The sequence below is a fragment of the Ceratotherium simum genome, chromosome X (assembly GCF_057802395.1).
Source record: "Ceratotherium simum simum isolate JZ-2026a chromosome X, ASM5780239v1, whole genome shotgun sequence".
In the NCBI taxonomy this organism is placed as follows: Eukaryota; Metazoa; Chordata; class Mammalia; order Perissodactyla; family Rhinocerotidae; genus Ceratotherium; species Ceratotherium simum.
Genome location: NC_141940.1, coordinates 39,630,786 through 39,650,387, shown reverse-complemented (window position 1 = coordinate 39,650,387; position 19,602 = coordinate 39,630,786).

Genomic DNA, 19,602 nt, shown 5'->3' with positions numbered 1-19,602 from the left:
ACTGCCTAGCACGGTGCCTGGCATTTAGTTAAGCGTGCAAGAAATACTCATCTCCTCCCCCAGCCTCAGTCCCAGTACAGTGTAGTGGTGGTTTAAGGTGTATGCCTTTCATTTCTAAGTTGCTCTGGTCTCTCCTCTAGAGCCTATCCCCAAATTCTTAAACAAAACACATGACTTTTTCCTCCTTCATAAAACCTTTCACTGGCTCCCATAGCATTCAGTAGAAGCTCCCAGTTACTTAGGGTTTGGCTTTTCAGGTCTCCATTTGCTTTCTCAGCCTCACCTTTTGCCACTTTCCCTCTCACACTGGTTACTCTAGCCAAGCTTAACTATTTACACAAGTTGTTCTCTGGGCCTGAAACAGAGACATTATTAACAATTTTGATGCCCACAGGAAACACTAGGAATTGTTCTTAAATTAAGGGAACAGTGTGAAAATGCGGTAAGTGCAGAACACTCCACCCCCGCTCCAGTCCAGTTTCCTTTGCCTTGTCCTTGGGTTTCCCATGCCATTCATTTTTGTGTCCTTCAGATTTTAGTGCTCTGAGACAAAACAATATCCCCACCCTACTTTTGACCCAAGCCTGGACTACCTTTCCCCACCCCTGCCCCTCTCAACCAGGTTAACTCCTGACCCCTAGACTGGGCTATGTTCTCTTCTTCAGAGCTCCTGGGGCAAGCTGAGCATCCCCCACCTCAGCAATAATCACATTGTATAACAGTGTTTTTCAAAGTGTGGTCTTCAGACAACCTGTTAGAATCAACTTTGGTGTTTGTTAAAACAATTGATTCCTAGGCCCCCTACCTCTGATCTACTTAATTAGAGTATCTGGGCACACAGGTGGAATTTTACATTTTTAACAAGTTCCCCAGGTACTTCTGATGCACACAAAAGTTTATACTAATCATCTTCCCTACTAGACTTTGACTACCTTGAGGGCAGGGACTGTGTCTTCTGTGTTTGTTGTTTAACACCTGGCATAGTGTGTGGAACAGAGTAGTTGCCTGGCTAATGTTTATTGAGTGAGTGAATGAATGAATGATCAAAGTTTCCCTATTGTACTCTGATATCCATACTGGTGTTTGTTGTTTCCTGGGCAGAAAAGCTTAGTTACTTCTCCATTTGGGCCGTATTGATATTATTTTGCAGATGTCCCGGGACTCATAGATATAAATGAGCATTGTCCTTCTCAAAAGCTCTTTGGAAGTTGACTTGGGGAATTGTCTGGAGCATATAGCACCATTTTTTCAATAATTTTTCAATCTTTTCGGACTTTGTTCTTTGAAGGTGGGTTTAAGTTTTGATTATAGCCAAAAATCACTCAGAGCTAAGCCTACTGAATAAAGTAGGAAATTAAACTGGGTTTGGGGTGAGCAATGAAATTTCTGAGCCAAATAATGAGAAGTGCTTTCCAAGAAACAATCTAGTGGCAAAGTACGCAGTGGAGGTGTGGTGAGTCCCAGATACTCACTTCAGTAAACTTAAGACTTTCATAGAATACTGGCAATGCCAGCGACCTTAAGAGAAGTCATTGACTACCTCTAGCTAAACCCAGTTGGACAAAGGGAATAGGACCTGTATTTCATATCTTCCTGGAAGGTGACTCCATAAATTTTCGTTGTTGTTGCTCTACTCAATCTGTTCTCCTACAATTCTTTCTGCTAGCAAATTATTCTTTCTGTCTGCAATTTATGCTTATTTCCACTTTTTATATTGTCTTATTGAAGAAAGCACAAAGATAAGCAAAAGTAAAGTCAAACCTGTTTTGAGAATATGAAAGAAATTTTAATGTCACATTGGAATTCTGGCTACTTGTAAGTAAGAGTAACTGCATCTGTATGTGTTTTTATCATGTAATTCCATTGTGTAACTTTGGATGCAGTGAAATTCAGATTGCAGCAAATCACTTCTAAGTTCTTTTCAGCTAAAATACACTAGGTGAATTTTCTAAGCTTCCATGGTTTACGTATTTATATATGACTACCTGGATGGAGCAATCCATAGATGGGCTTTTTGATAAGCTCAAATATTTGATACCCTTTCCTCTACAGAATGGAGAATGTGAGGCTGACAGATGAGAACCACTCCCACACTTATTTCAATTTCTGAAGCCAATTGCAGCCTTGGAGCCATTGGGCTGTGTTTGCCTGTGTATTACAGGTTTGCCAGGTTGACTGTCATCAGGTTAGGTAAAACTGCCTTTTACAGTCTGGTCTGCCAGTTTCGGACATATGCTGTGTTGTTATCGTTAGCTAGAATATTTATTAGACGATTGTTGGACTATTTTTTATCAAATATTTTACCCCAGGCTTGTTTGTACTGGGATCTCTGGACCAATAGTGTCTCTCCTAGTAACAGAAATCTGAGCGTCTGCGGATTACACAGCCTCACCCCTCTAAAATATCCCAGCCCATCCAAAATGCTATATTAAGAATTAAATAAAAATATATGTATTCATGAATTCTTGATTGTCTCTCACTGGAGTTTAAATTGGGTGAAGATTAAAAGTAAGATGGCTATGAGTTACTGGAATTGTCTAAATGACTTGGGGGAAATTAATTACCACATAATAGGTAGAGATTTGGGCAGAAAGGATACAGGGCATCTAGAAATCGAGATGCAATCATGAAGACTTTGGTTTTAGGAGCAGGATACAGTCAAGAAGACTAAAGAAATGAAGGTATAAGGCCCAAAGAAACATGGCACATTCAGTTTCAGGGATTGGGGCCGAAGGTGGGAATTAAGGAAGAAAAAAGAAAATCCCAGTGCTGGAACCTATTGGTTAAGGTCAGGACCAGGCCAGAAGTGAGCTGACTTGCTGTTAAACACCTGGCCTGTAGGAGGAGCCTGGGAGGGTTAGGAGATCCCCCAGAGCTGGGCTTGGGCATACTTTAAAAGCAGAGTTGTGGTTGCACCAAGACTAAAGGAGGCATGAAATGTGAAATGAAGCAGGCCAGTCAAGGGTGGCATCTAGAGAAGTGGCTTGAAACAGGTTGTCAGACCAAGGGCTTACAGGGACTATAGCCCAAGTCAAGAGGATTAAAATATAAGAGACAAGAATTTGGACTATCAGGGGGTTAGTGGTCTAACTGGAGAGCAGCCTGGGCAAAAGCCAAATATGGGGCTATTACCCACAGCTAAGATTTTAAATGTTTTGGGGGGATATGATGTTTGGAAAGGCTGACTCCATTTCATTTGCCAGGCTAGAGCAGACATGGGGTTCTTTATGTTCCCACACCTAGGAATAGAGTTGGTAAGTCTCAGTGAAGCTGAGCCTATAGGTGGGGACCAGGTGGTCTGTTGGTCTGTTACAAAGGTTAGGAGTAACAGAGGCCAAGTAAGTTGTTACAGGGATATTGGAAATGTATATAGCATGATAGCCACGGGGAATGACTCTCCTCCACTATGAATTTCCAGGGGTGGAGAATCAAGGTGGTCTTCCTGTAACTGTTGGGCACAATATACAAATTACAACTGTGACTGATCTGGCCTGGTCATTCAAGAGGCACTTATTGATCACTCGTCATGTTACCACTATTCTCAGTTCTGTGGGAGCACATTGAGATGAAAAAGTATTCCTAACATTTATTAACTAGATTTAGTGGGGTACCTAATTCAGTAATTCTTCCCAAAGAGTTTTCAATCTGTAAACTCGAGTCACTTGTGGTATCTGAAAAAGGACACCTTTACTGGAGACACAAAGGTGAGAATGGAAGCTCTTAGCAGACTTGTACATAGCAGAGGCTTAGTAATGCTGGTTGGAATAGAAACAGAACCTGATAAGCAGAATGACAAGTGGGCCACCTCATACGTTGTCAGGTTTGTCTTAGGTGAATTCCACACCACCACTCCATAATCCCCCTCAGGCACGTGTTCCTGATCCAGCATTCTCACAACTGCCTCTTGGTAACAGGCTACTGTTCTTTAAGGCCAGGATCCTTCAAAGGGAACAATTAGAAGAATTAATAAATTAGTCATCAATAATGTGCTAATGGAGGAGTGTGGGCAAAATTCACATCCTCACCAACTTCTCCACCTCTTCCTTCCTTCTCAGAAAACAAGAAATGTTAACAAGGACCTTCTAGAGGCAATGCTTTTGTTGTCTAACCTGGGGGTGACAAGGTGGGGAGGGAAAACTTAAGACTTTCAGGTTTGGAAGGGTCAGCCAGCAATGCACTGAGAGGCTTGTAGGGGACATATTTTGAGCCAAAAGGAGTCTTTCAAATACCAGAATATAGATGCCAACTCCACTCTCTGTGGGGCTAGCCTTGTACACAGAATGCAAAGAGGATTTGCTACTCCTTCAGCCAGATTGTAAGTCCCAGAAAATGGAATTTGGGCTGATTTTCTCTTTGATGTACAATGATGGGAAAAAGCCATTACGGTCTACATATCGTTTTGTCCAGCTCAACTTTCTCAGCGATAAGGGAGGCTGCTGTGATATACAAGAAGTGTGAAATTCACAATAGACAGCTGTCAAGCACACAAGGCAACGCTTAGTCCAAGGCCTGACTGATTCAGCAGATAAAGATACAATGAATCACTTTTAGATTCAAACAGTTTATTATTTACACAGTGAAAGAAAAAGCAGTAAAAGGTTCCGGCTCCTAGCGGTCCTTGTCCCAATCACCAAAAGGGATGACACTGAAACAAAAGGGGCCAGAGAACCACAATGGTAGTTGTGGGATATCCCATTGCTAAGAAGCCAATTCTAGACTGCAGCTGAGTGGCTTTGTAGTCTGTAGCTCTATTCTGAGGGGGTTGAGTCAGGAACACTATCTCACCAGATCTCAGCAGGTGGGAGGTGATGAAAAACTGTTTCTTGACAGCCTCCCAGGGGAGAGGGGAGAAAAGGAGGCGAGTGGGAGATGGCCTTGAAGCAGCTTCTTGCAGGATTCTCATCCTTTTGTGTTTTGGGAGGATCACAGGCGTTTCACCAAGACTCAGATTAGCTGGGTTCAAACTTTTGCCTGCAGGGCTTATGTGGATACTGCAAGGTTGCCAGGGTACCATGGTGGAGCTGTTCTATAGTAGCTAGCTGAAGGCCCAGGTACCCTCCCTGGAAGGGAAGCAAAAGGAAGAGAAGTCTGAGTCTGTTGAGGAACTTCCTCTCTCCCTCCCTTCTGCTGACCTTCCATTTATGTCCTTTTATTCTTCTCCCTCTTTGGGGTTGGGATGGGATGGGGCAGGTATTAAAGGAATAATGGGACACACAACAAATTCAGGCCCTCCAAGATTCAGTACCAAGGCCAGAGAATTCCAAAGCCCAAGTCCTTTGCTATCTCTGGCTCTTAGGTTTTCAACTATGAATGGAAATGTATGAGCAATTTCTAAGGTCTCTCCTAGCTCCAACAGTATGAATTCCCATAAATGCAAATTTAGTGAATGTAGTAGTAGGAGCCTAATCTGCATACCTACCCCAAGAATGTTGGGTCATCAGGGCAGATCATCAGGAACCCTATGACTAGAACAGAGAGATGGATAACATTACTGCTACTTTAGGACCTCTATCAGATTCCCTTTTGGGGTGACTATACTCCTCCAGACACACTTCAATTCACTTGGAGCTCCCCTGCCAATCTCCCCCACTTACCTTTGCCACCATTACTTTTCAGCTTCCCACTTCAGCTCTCTCCCCCTATCCTGCTTTACTCACCAACTGTACAAGATGCAAACACTGCTCTAGCTAGCCACATCCCAGTTTCAATTTTCAGGTCAGCTGCCTGACAGTCTGCCATACGTCCATGCAGAAAATTGCCAAAGACATTACATTTTCCAAGGGCAAAATAGGTCACTTGATAGAGACACCAACAGGGGTCCTATGTGCCACCTTTTCCACTCATAGCCTTTCTCCCTCAAACTTCCACAGATGCATCCTTTACATGGCAGGGGAGAGGGTCTTGCCATAGCCACTAGTCCAAGTTATCTTTCAGTCACTCATTTATTCATTCATCCAACAATTTACTGATAGCCTCTTTGTATCAGGTGGAGTTCAGTGATAACAAAACACATAGTCTCTGCCCTCATCAGACTCATATTCTAGAAGGGAGACAGACCATCAATGAATGAACACCTTTGTAATAACACGAGCTATCACTCTGATTCCTTACAGTGTCCCTGACACTATTCTAAGCACTTGAGACATAGTAACTAATTTAATCCTCCCAGTAATTCTGAGATGAGGACTACTATTGGCTCCATAGGACATGAAGAGTTAATCTCGGCGTCCTTGCCCAGACCAGCATATTCCATGGTGCCTGGTGAGCTGCTAGCAAGGGTCTTGGCCATGGCTGCCTTTGGTGCGGGCTAAACGAGTTTAAGGCCCAGCACCCAGAAAATGACCCAGGCCAGAGGCTCCTGGATTCAGACTTGACCAGGCAGGATTCCTGGACTGTGCTAGACACTCTCAACACCGCCACCCCCCCAACCCCCCACGCCACGGTTTTCCTATCGTCTTTTTTCCTCTCCTTTCCCTCCGGCTCCCCAATGCTCCCCCTTTCCAGGCCGGCCCCTCCCTCTGAGCCGCCTCCTCTCTGAGTCATTTCCCCTTTCCCGCCCCAAAGGCCTTGGCTGTCTCTCCAATCCCTTCCCTCTGACAGGAAGCAGAGGAAGGGCAAACTGCATTTGGGAACCAGGTGAGCACTTTTCCCAGCGAGGATGAAACGTCTTCCCCGCTCCCATTCGGAGGGACAGGAAATCGAGGGAGTTCCCTCAGGCTGAGCGGTGGCTTCCCTGTCGTCTGAAGTCCTGGTGGCCGAGCGTGGGAGGTGCCACACCCCGCCCGGTGTCTCCTGGGATGTGAGGAGCGAAGTGGCCGCCCAGTTAGGCGGCCCGGGCGGGGTGAGCTCAGCGCGCTGGGGAGGGACCTCGCCGACCGGGCAGCAGGCGGGCGGGGGCGGCGGGCGCGCCGGCTGAAGCCAGCCCTCGGAAGAGGGAAGGGGAGAGGCCCTGAGGATGCGTGCGTGTGCGCGGGGGTACCGAGGCGCGCGGGTGGGGAGGCGCGCGTGCGTGGGAATGCGTGTGTGTCCAGGGGTGGGGGAAGATGCGTGTGTGTAAGGAATCGTAGCGTGTGCGTGGGGTGCGTGGGTGGGGGTGCGTGCGTGGGGTGCGTGCGTGGGGAGTGCGTGCGTGGGGGTGCGTGCGTGTAGGCGTGCCGGGGGTGAGGATGGAAAGGAACGCTGACCGAAGCCGGGGGTGGGGACTGTCGCTGCGTGCATGCGGACTGAGGTAAAGATGTCAGAGAAGCTCGGGTCGACAGAGCTTCAAGTCATGATTCTTAACTTTTTTTTGAGGTGTTGGTGGGACGGTGGACATGACCGCTTTCAAAATCTGAGAAAAACTATTGACCATCTCCTAAAAAAAGAAAGAAAAAGACACGTTTTGCGTGTAATCATAGAGGGTTCTTGAGTCCATAGACCCCAGATTATGGCTTAAAGCGGGGAGAAAACCCAGACAGGTTACTTTGTATTTGCCATTGTGTCTTTTGATTCTGTGAGTGGAGAAGTAGAACAGGTGACTGAGCTGTTGCCTCCGCTTTCTGTGGCCCCGTCCTGGGCTTGGTGCGGCTTCTAGGGGGTCTCATGACCTTCCCCATAAAGCCGGAGTGCTGTGCATTGCAACCAGGCCGCTCCGTGAGCTGGCGGCTGATCTCACTAGCTTCCGATCTGCTGGTCAGCGCTTTGCTGAGGTTGGAGCATAGGGATTAGTAGCGTGTTCTTTGATCTGGTTGCTGCGCTCAGGGGTCTCAACAGCCTGTGTGCAGTGTGGGGAGTATGGCTCTAAGGTTGGCACTTTGTTGGATAAGTGACTAGAAGGAGACCAGCAGACTTGGGTTCTGATCCCATCTTTACCATTAAGTAACTGTGTGACCTGAAGCAATTTTCCTGATCTTCCTGGGCCTTACTTTCCCCATTTATAAAATGGGATAGTAGCTCACAGGTTATTGGAAGTGTAAATAAGACTATAATAAATTCCCAGCACACAGAAGCATTTAATAAATGGCAGTGTACCTAGAAATATATATATATATTTTTTTTCAGATAAAAATTTTATTCTGAAAGAATGTATTAAACTGCGTATTTCTTTTTGGTCTCATCTAGGCACAGCCAGCTGTGCCATCCTCAGCCAAAGCCCACCAAGTTCATCCTGTAAAGTCACACACCTGAAGTAAGTGGGACTTTAGTTTGAATTTTTTATGAGGTTCAGGTAGATAATCATTAATCCACCATCAACTCTCACCTGGATTGCTGCCTTGGTCTTCAAGCCTTCACACTTGCCTGCTTCCCTCCAGTTCATTCTCTCTGTTGTGGTCAGAGCTATCTTTTCCTCTGAAGGACAAAATAACCTGGTTTGAAGGGCAGACCTTGGTATCAGACCCTCCCTGGTTCTGATCCCAACTCCATTCTGCTCCATCCGCCACTTTCTAGTTGTGTGACCTTGGGTAAGTTACTTCACCTCTTTAAGAATCCTTTTCCTTGTCTGTAAAAGGGGATAATGGTGGTCTCTACCTCATATAGGTGTTGTGAGAAGTTACAGAGATAATACATGGAGAGTGGCCCATAGTAACTGCTCAGTAAATGGTAGATTAAAAATGATGAGAGCAGTGAGGTTGCTAACAAGAGAGTGGTTGAAGTGATGTACCATTGTGTGTAGACTGGATAGGGAGTAAAGCAATGAGGTGGTAATGAGCTGGAGAATGGAGGAAGTCAAAGGATGGGAGATCTTGATGAGAATGAGGAGTGGGAATTCTGAGAACCAAGAATTAATAGGGGTAGGAGGTTGTAGCCAGAGATTGGGATAGTGAAGTTCAGGAATTCTGAAGTGAAACAGCTCCATGTTTATTGGGTGGTCTAGGACACAAATGGCTAGAAATGGCATGTGAGGTGGAATGTGCTTAGAGATTGTAGAAGTAGAGGAGATCAAGGTACAGTGAGGCTAGAGTGTTGGGTGAGTCATCCATAGTCATTGAGGTTGCTTATATAATGGCAGGGCTTGGCGTGGAGAGGAAAATGGAGCTAGTACCAAAGTCAAGGTCCACCCTGATTAACAGGGAGCAGTCTTTTATTTCACAAATATTTACTGAGCTCTTACTAGATGTCAGGATATAACAAGACAGACAAGAGTCCTGCTCTTGTGGAGCTAACAGTCTAGTAGGAGTGATAACAGATATTAATAATCCCACCTATAAATAGAAAACTGAAAACTGTGATAAGAGCTGTGAAGGAAAGATAAGGGTTCTATAAGTGCTTGCAAAAGGAGGACCTGACCCTGTCTGGAATGTTAGGGAAGGCTTCCCTGAAGAAGTGATGAGAACTGAAGGATCAATCAGCGTAGATGGAGGTGGATGAGAGGTGAGTTGAAGAAACGTTCCAGGTAGAGCAGACGGCATATGCGGAGAGCTGAAACTAGAACATGTGTAGGGGACTTGAAGAAGTGAAAGGTGTCTCCCATGACTAGAGCATATTAAGCAAAGGGGAGAGTATTGTGAACTGAGGCTGGGTGGCAGGCACCCTTAATTATTTTGGACTTTATCCTAGGAGCAATGGTAATGCTCCTATTAAAGAGTTTTTATTAGGTGAATTACATGATCATATTTCTCTGTACTTGTGTACTTATTTCTCTTTTTCCCCAGTTTTATTGAGATATAATTGGTATATAACCAATTGTATAAGTTTAAGATGTACAATATAATGATTTAATATATGTATATATTGCAAAATGATTACCACAATATTTCTTAAGTAACGTATGACTATATGCTCATTGTAAAAAAACAACACAGAAGTACATAAATTGTGAAAGTCCAGTTTGTATTTTTGTGTGTGTACGTTAGAATATATATATGTACACACACATATATAATACAATAGATGTATACATTATTATATATGTGTACAATATAATTATTTTATATATACATATAGCAACTAGCTTTTTCTACTTAATAGTGTGTCTTTGACTTTTTCCATGTCTTTATTTTTTAATTACTCAATAATATATAAGTATATTTTTATGGTAAAAGATTGAAGCAGTACACAGGTATAGAGAGAGTAAATCTTGAAACTGTCTTTCCTGCTCCCTCCTTACTTGCCATCCTGCCAAAAAAAAAAAAATGGCAAAACAATAAAAAAATAACTGTCAACAGTTTGGTGAGTATCCTTACAGTCCCCTTCCCGTGTGTTTATATGAATAAATAAGTACTTATACACATATAATCTTTTAGATAACTGGACTCATTGATATTGTTATGCAGCTTTTAAATTTCTTATTTATTGACTTAATTACACAAATAACACGTGAAGACATTTTTCTTTCGAAGGATTAGAATGTTACAGGGAAGGCTAAAACCTCCTTTGGTCATCATTGATTTCCTCTCTGCCTCTCCCCTTCCCTACTCACTGTTTGACTTAACTTCCCCCAGACATTTTCGTTTGCAAACATTTCTCTCTCTCTCTCTCTCACGCGCGCACACACACATACACATGGAGAATATATAGTATTATTTAGTGTTATTAAAACATATAAATTGTATCATGCTTATGTATATTGTTCTTCTGCCTGCTGCTCTTACAACATTATGTCTGAGAACTTTTCATGTTAGTACGTATAAGTCTAACTTGTTCTTTTTCACCATTGAAGAATATTCTACAGACTAGATAGGCTGTGATTGCTGTAGCCATTTCCCCATTGACATAGTTATTTCTAAGTTTTTGCTAATATAAAACGTGCTGCAATGTATTTCCTTGTACGTGCCTTCCTCTTTTCTTTCTCTACTCCTTTCTAAATGCTGATTTTAATCAATACTAGATACTTATGCATACTTAGGTTTGTTTCAGGATTTTTTATTTGGTTTTACTGGTCCATTTATTTATACCTGCATTCATACCAGACTTTTAATTTCTATAGTTTTGTAATATATTTGACATCTGGCATGGAAAGAATCTTCCTTTTTTTTTTCCCTTCAGTTTTATGTTATTCTTGCATATTTACTTTTTTTATATGGATTTTAGAATCAGATTATCATACCCATATAGAATCTTATTGGCATTTTTGTTGGCACTGCATTGATTTTACAGATTTAACTGGGGAGAATTGGTATCTTTACATTAATGAGTCTTCTATTATATGAATAAACATGGTATGGCTCTCTATTTATTCAAATTTTTAAGTCCTTCAGTAATGTTTCATAATTTTCTCCATAAATGTCTTGAACATATCTTGTTTGGGTTATTTCTAGATACTTTATCATTTTTGTTGCTACTATTAATAGGATTTTTTCTTTCATTTCATAATTATTGTGGATGTATAAGAAAGCTATTAGTTTTTGTATGGAATTTTGTGTCCAACAACTTTACTAAATTCTCTTTTCTTTCTAATAGTTTGTTCATTGATTCTGTTGGATTTTCTAAGTAGGCAAACAGATTATGTGCAAATATTGATAGTTTTATCTCTTTGTCTTCCATCTGTATATCACATGTGTTTTTCTTGTCTGAGTGCATTGGCTAGGATCTCCAGTATAAGATTGAATAGTAGCAGTGATATCAGACATCCTTATCTTATCCCTCCCTTTAATGGGAATGCTTCTAAAATTTCGTCAAGTATGATGTTTACTGTGGGGTACTGTCAGTTGCTGTTTATTAAGTTAAATAAGTTTTCTCTAATTCCTACGTTTTTGAGGTTTTTTAAAAGCAAGTATAGGTATGAAATTTTATAAATTGTTTTTTCACCTATAAATTGGATGTATAGCTTTTTTCCCTTTTAAATTGTTAGTGCGTTTAATTGTATTGAAAGCTTTTAAAAAATTTTCTATGAAAATTTCCAAACATAAATGACAGTAGAGAGTCCAATAAACCCCCATGTACCCATCACTCTGCTTCAATAACCATCAACGTTTTGCCATACTTGTTTTGGCTCTGCCCCTCCCTTCTTTTATGCTGGGGTATTTTTTTGTGTGTGTGAGGAAGACTAGCCCTGAGCTAACATCCGATGCCAATCCTCCTCTTTTTGCTGAGGAGAATTGGCCCTGGGCTAACATCCGTGCGCACCTTCCTCTACTTTATACGGGACGCCACCACAGCATGGCTTAACAAGCAGTGCATTGGTGCGCACCTGGGATCCGAACCTGCGAATTCTAGGCCAGCAAAGTGAAGCTTGAGCACTTAACCACTGCGCCACCGGGCCAGCCCCTGTGCTGGGATATTTTAGACTAATCAGGAACGTCACATGATTTCACTCCTAAATATTTCAGTATGCGTCACAGAAAAATTATAGCAAAAAGGACGTCCTCTCATATAATTGTAATGCCATTATCACACTAGTACCCAGTGCATATTCAGATTTTTCCAATTGTCTAAAAAATGTTTTTACCATTAGGGTTTGTTCCAATCAAGATCCAACCAAAGTCAACTATTGTATTAGGTTATATCTCTTAAGTTACTTTTAAGTTTTTAAAAAGCTAAAACAGAACATCACCTCCTCCCTTTTATTTTCATGCCATTGACTTGTTGAAGAAACCTGGCATTTGTCTTGTAGACTCTCCCACGTTCTGGATTTGTCTGATTTCTTCCTTGAGGTGCTGTTTAACTTATTTCTGTATTGCCTGTATTCCCTGTAGACTGGAAGTTATATCTAAATACTTGATTAGATTCAGGTTCTTTATTAATATTTGGCAAGCCTATTTCATAGTTGATACTATGTACTTCCTTTTACATAATGTCTGCTTGCCTCACTTTTAGTGGATTGAAGTGGTGGTAGTCTGATCTCTTCATTGTAAAGTTCTCCATCATCCTTTTGCATAATGGCTTTACCATCCATTTGATAACTGTTGTCTGAATCAATTATTTCATTAAGAGTTTCAAAGTAATGATTTTCTAATTTTGTCATTCTTTCAGCATTTATTAGCTAGCATACCTCTGTAAGAAGAACTGTCCATCATCTACTAGGGCTATTTGGTAAGCCTAAAATACAGTTCCTATAGGAAAGACAGGATAAATGCTTAACTCTTTCCATGTAATTGCCAATTTTCCAAGTAAGGAGTTGGTGACTGTTCCACATTGACAGATCTGTAAATGATAAAGCTTCCCTGCATTCCTAGGATTAGCCTATAGGGGCATGATGTAGCTTTTTTAATGTACTGCGAGATTTGAGGGACTAATGTTTTATGCAGCAGTTTTGTATCTGTGTTCATAAGTGAGGTTGCCTGTAGCATTGACCTGCAACCTGGAGCTGAACCGCTCCTCTAGGGGGCATTTGAAAATGACTGAAATGCTTTTGTTTGTCGCAGTTTATTGGCTATGTGTATGGGGAGTCCTACTGGCATGTAGTAGACAGGGATCAGGGATGCTAAATGAAGAATTGTTCCACCAAAAATGCCATTAGCACCCCTGTGAAAAATAATGGCCTATAATTTTTTTGTGCTTGTCTGATTTTGGTATTAAGGTTATGCGTTTTTATATCTAGGCTCATAGGTGAGATGGGCCTATAATTTCTTTCCCTTTATTTGTCAGTTTTGGTATCAAGATTATACTAGCCTTATTGCTGTACGGTGTCATTTCCCTTCTTTTACTTTGCTATGGGAAATTTTATGTAAAGTTTGATTAATCTGTTCCTAGATGGTTTGGTCAAACTCCCCCACAAAACTTTTTGGAGCTGGTGACTTTTGAGGTAGATTTTTATCATTTCACATTCTTCTATGATTAATTGGTCTATTTAAGTTTTCCATTTCTTAGGCCAATTTTAGTTATTTATTTCTTGCAAATTATCCATTTCACCTAGATTTTTGAAATTATTGGTATAAAAGTTATACATAGTACTTTTTTGATAATTTTTAATCTCTTCTGTTTCTGTAGTTTGTTTCCCTTTCATTTTTATGTTAATTTGTGCCTTCTTTATTTTTGAAATCATACTTGCTAAAAATTTGTCCATTTTATTGGTCTTTTCAAAGAACTATTGTTTTCTTTCATTGATCTGTTCTATTTTATTATTGTTTGCTTTCTATTTCAATAATTATTAATTTTATTGAGATATAATTGACATACATTATGATTCAATATTTGTACATGTTGCAAAATGATCACCACAATAAGTCTAGTTAACATTCGTCACCATACATAGTTACAGAATTATTTTTTTCTTGTGATGAGAGCTTTTAAGATCTACTCTCTTAGCAACTTTCAAACATGCAATGCAGTATTATTAACTCTAGTCACCATACTGTACATTATGTCCCCATGACTTATTTATTTTATAACTGGACTTTTTGTAACTTTTGACCCTGTTCTCACATTTCGCCCACTCTCACACTGCCCCCCCTCTGGAAACTACTAATCTGTTCTCTGTATCTTTGAGCTCTTGTTTTTTTTATTTTTTAGATTCCACATATAAGTGAGATCATACAGTATTTGTCTTTCTCTCTGTGACTTATTTCACTTAGCATAATGCCCTCAAGGTCCATCCATGTTGTCACAAATGGCAAGATTCCATTCTTTTTTATGGCTGAATAATATTCCATTGTATATATGTGTACCACGTCATCTCTTTATTCATTGATGGGCACCTAAGTTGTTTCCATATATTTGCTATTGTAAATCATGCTGCATTGAACATTGGGGTGCATATATCTTTTCGAATTAATGTTTTCATTTTCTTCAGATAAATACCCAGAAGTGGAATTGCTGAATCATATGGTAGTACTATTTTTAATTTTTTGAGGTACCTGCCTGCTGTTTTCTGTAGTGGCTGCACCAATTTACATTCCCACCTACAGTACACACGGGTTCCCTTTTCTCCACATCCTTGTCAACACTTTTTATTTCTTGTCTTTTTGATGATGATAATTTTAACAGCTGTGAGGTGATATCTCATTGTGGAATAATTATTGATTTTATCTTAATTATTTTTATTTCCTTCCTATCTAGCTTTTAAAATTGAAAGTTCTTTTACTTTCAACTTTTCTAGATTTCTGTTACATGTAGTTAAGGCTATAAACTTCTTTGTCACCACATCTCACAGGTTTTGTTTTCCCTCAATATTTTATTATGATAATTTTCAAACATACAGAAATATTCAGTGAATACTCATATACCCAACGCTTAGATTCTACAGTTTTTAACATTTTGCTATATTTACTTCATTACATATCTGTCTACTCATCAATCCATCTTATTTTTTGATGCATTCAGAGTAATTTGCACTTCATTTCACCGCTATGTACTTCAACATGCATATCATTAACCAGAGTTCAATATTTCTTTTTGATTTTTTAAAGATAAAATTTACTTATAGTGAAATAGAAAATTTTCATAAGTGTTCCATTGGATGAGTTTTGACAACTGACATAACCAACACTTCTATCAAGTTATAGAACATATCTATCATTTCCGAGAGTTCCCCCTTTCCAGTTAATCCCCCCCTCTACTTCTCCACCAGAAGTAGTCGCTGTTCTAATTTATTGTGATAGATTAGTTTTGTACATTCAAGAATTTCATATAAATGGAGTTACACAATATGTACTCTTTTGTGTAAAGCTTCTTTCTGTGCATAATGATTTATCCACATTGTTGCTTGTATCAGTACTTCATTCTTTTTTATTGCTGAGTAACACTCCATTGTATGGATTATATCACACTCTGCTTATACATTCCTGTGTTGATGGATACCTGGGCTGTTTCTAGTTTCGGTTACTGTAAATAAAATTGCTATAGACATTCTTGTATAATTCTTTTTGTGTACATATATTTTCATTTTTCTTGGGTAAATACCTAGGAATGGAATTGCTGGGTCATAGGATAGGTGTATGTTCTGTTTTATATAGAACTGCCATATCTTTGTACCATTTTACTCTCCCACCAACATCCTTATGAACATTTGGTATTGTCAGTCTTTTGAATATTAACCATTCTGGTGGGTGTGAAGTGGTAACTCATTGCAGTTTTTATTTGCATTTCCCTAATGACTAATGATGTTAAGCATCTTTTTACGTGTTATTGGCCATTTTTATATCTTCCTTTGTGAAAAGTCTATTCAAATATTTTGCCTGTTTTCTTTTTTTTTCATTGTGGTAAAATATACATAACATAAAATTTATCACTTTAGTCATTTTAAGTGTACAATTCAGTGGCATTAAGTACATTCACATTGTTATGCAACCATCATCACTATCAATCTCCAGAACTTTTTCATCTTCCCAAACTGCAGCTCCATACCCATTAAACGATAACTCCTCATTACCCTCTCCCCTCAGCCCCTGGTGACCACTGTTCTACTTTCTGACTCTATGAATTTGACTATTCTAGGTACTTCATATAAGTAGAATCATATAATATTTGTGCTTTTGTTTCTGGCTTGTTTCACTTAGCATAATGTCTTCAAGGTTCATTCTTATAGCATGTTTAAGAATCTTCTTCCTTTTAAAGGCTGAATAATATTCCACTGTATGTATATACCACATTTTGTTTATCCATTCATTTGTCAATGGACATTTGGGTTGTTTCCACTTTACCATTTTCTTTTATAATAGCATTTTTTATTGATTTTTTTCTACTTTCACTATTGATTCTTTCTTTTTCTATTCTTTTTTTTTTAATTTTATTTATTTATTTTTTCCCCCAAAGCCCCAGTAGATAGTTGTATGTGACAGCTGCACATCTTTCTAGTTGCTGTATGTGGGACACGGCCTCAGCATGGCCAGAGAAGCGGTGCGTGGGTGCGCACCCAGGATCCAAACCCGGGCCGCCAGCAGCGGAGCGCGTGCACTTAAGTGCTAAGCCATGGGGCCGGCCCTCTTTTTCTATTCTTAAAATTGAGATATAATTGACATACCACATTGTATTAGTTTTAGGTGTACAACATAATGATTCGATATATGTATATATTGCAAAATAATTAGCACATTAGTTTATTGATTTTATTTAATTGATATTGATTGATTTTATTCACATACCATAAAAACCACCCTTTTAAGGTGTACAATTTAGTGATTTCTAGTATATTCACAATGATGTGCAACCATCACCACTATATAATTCCAGAATATTTCCAACACCCCAAATAGAAATCTTGTAAACATTAGCAGTCACTGCCATACCCCTTTTCCCCCAACCCCTGGAAACCACTAATTTACTTTCTGTATCTATGAATTTGCCTATTCTGTACATTTCATATAAATGGAATTATACAATGTGTGGCCTTTTGTGTCTGGGTTCTTTCACTTTGCATAATGTTTACAAGGTTCATCCATGTTGTAGCACATTTCAGTATTTTGTTCCTTTTTATGGCTGCATAATATTCCATTGTAAATATATACCACATTTTGTTTATTAGTTCATCATTTAATGGACATTGTGGTTGTTTCCATCTTTTTGCTATTGTGTTTAGTGCTGCTATGAATATTCTTGTACAAATTTTTGTTTAAATACCTGTTTTCAATTCTTTTGGGTATATACCTAGGAGTGGAATTGCTGGGTCATATGGTAATTCTGTGTTTAACTTATTGAGGAGCTGCCAGACTTTTCCACAGTGGCTGCACCATTTTATATTCCCACCAGCAATGTATGTGGGTTCCAATTTTTTCGCATCTATGCAATTTTCCATTTTTTTAAAAATTATAACCATCCTAGTGGGTGTGAAGTGGATTATTATTACTTAGTCATAAAAAGGAATGAAGTACTGATACATGTTACAACATGAATGAACCTTGAAAACGTTAGCCAGGAGGTGAGATTTGATATTTAAATTTGTAGCATTTCTCTCCCTTATTTTTGGCAGCATGCATACCATGTAGAGTCACCATGAAAAGTTATGCAGTTTGTTGACTGAAAAGGCACATAGCCAAGGGTGTGAATGGGAACTGAAATTAGCTTATATGCTCTACTCTGTAACTTGTGTTCCCTAGCTCGGTGCTACCCTAGCTGACAGGAAGAAGCATCATTTTACCACTTCTAATTCAGTTGCTCAGGGGAGACATCTTACTTTGATTTGTTTTCTTGGAGAGGACACCTTTTAGTAATTTGCCTAAAGATTCCATATGTTCTAGTGGAGATCCTAGTACAATGGATGCTGTTTTCCCATCCTGGGATTTGGGCCGTCTCACAGCCTTTTAATCTAACTGGGTCTAATAATCAGTTATAAAATGCCTCCATAGGCATTTCCCCAAAAGTCTGTTGACTATAACTCACTCTCTGGTATAATTTCCAAGTCAGAGTTCTTAGTTGCAGGCGACAGAAATTGATTCTGAGTAACTTAAGCAAAAATTGGATTTTTGGAAGGACAGTGGAATTGCTCAAAACCAAATGAAGTGCTGAAAAACAAGACCTCAAGAAAGTCAGGAACTAAGGAAGCTTGAGGCATTTGGGTAGCAGAACCTCAGTCCCTATAGTCTCCACTCAGGTTTAAAAATTAAGGCACAGAGAATCTGATTATTCCGCTAAGAGGGATGGGATGTCTTATCAGAACAAAGATCAGTGAAAGAATGCTGGACAGACCAAACAGTAGCTACCAAAGGAGGTGAGAAAAGAGGATGTCAACATCCAAGTGAAGATGTTGAGTAAGCCTTTAGATGTATAAATCTGGATCTCAGAGGAGAGGGCTAGACTAGGATAAACAATTAGGAGTTGCAAGGATGATTGAAATAATGGGCATGGTTGAGATTGTCCAGAAAGAGAGTGAGTGGCCATGCACTCCTCTAGCTCCATTACCTGAAAGCCAGAGTGCTTACTGGAGTAATTTGTGACTGGAGGGTTGTTTCTATTTTATGGAGGACATGATATTCCTAGTGATTGAGAAAAGAGTCCAGGGTGTGGGAGTATAACACTGTGCTGGGAACATTCCATCTCATGAGAATGAAGTAGTTGTGCGGAGATTTTAATGGAATGTTAACTACTTTCTGTAAGTTATAATAAATGCCGTCTTATTTTTTTCTCTAACATTTATTATTTATATTACACTTGGTCCTGTGCTAAGTGTTTTATGTATGTCATCTTATTTAATCCTCACAACAAATTAATGAAGTAGTTATTACTATCACCATATTTTATGGATGGGTTACTGTAGTCTCAGAGAGTTTAAGTAATTTACTCAAGGTCATATTGCTAGAAAGCGGTGGAAATGGGATTTAGGTAAGGAGTATCCGAGTTCAAAGACATTTCTGCTCCATATTAAATGATACAGCAACACCAACATTAGCTATAGTTTAGGATTACTGAGCCCTTCCTGTGTACCATGAAGTGTACTGAATACTTTATATGCATTATCTCATTTAATCCTCCTAATAACCTCATAAGGAAAGTACTGTTGTTATCCCTATTTAACAGTTGAGGAATCTGAGGCTTAGAGATATTAATTTCATGATTGTCACATAGTAAGTGGTGGAGTTAGGGCTTGAACACATCTGTTTGATTACAAACCCTGTGTGTTTCATCAATACACTCTCCTCTATCAAAAATAACTAAATCTTAGAACTGTGGCTTTCTTCCCTTGCTATGTATTAGAATCACCCAGGGTGCTTTTACGAAAAAAATCGATGCCAAACCTCATCATAAAAGATTCTGATTTAATTTCTCAGGAATGCAGACTGGGCATTGGATTTCTTTTTAAAAAGGATTTTA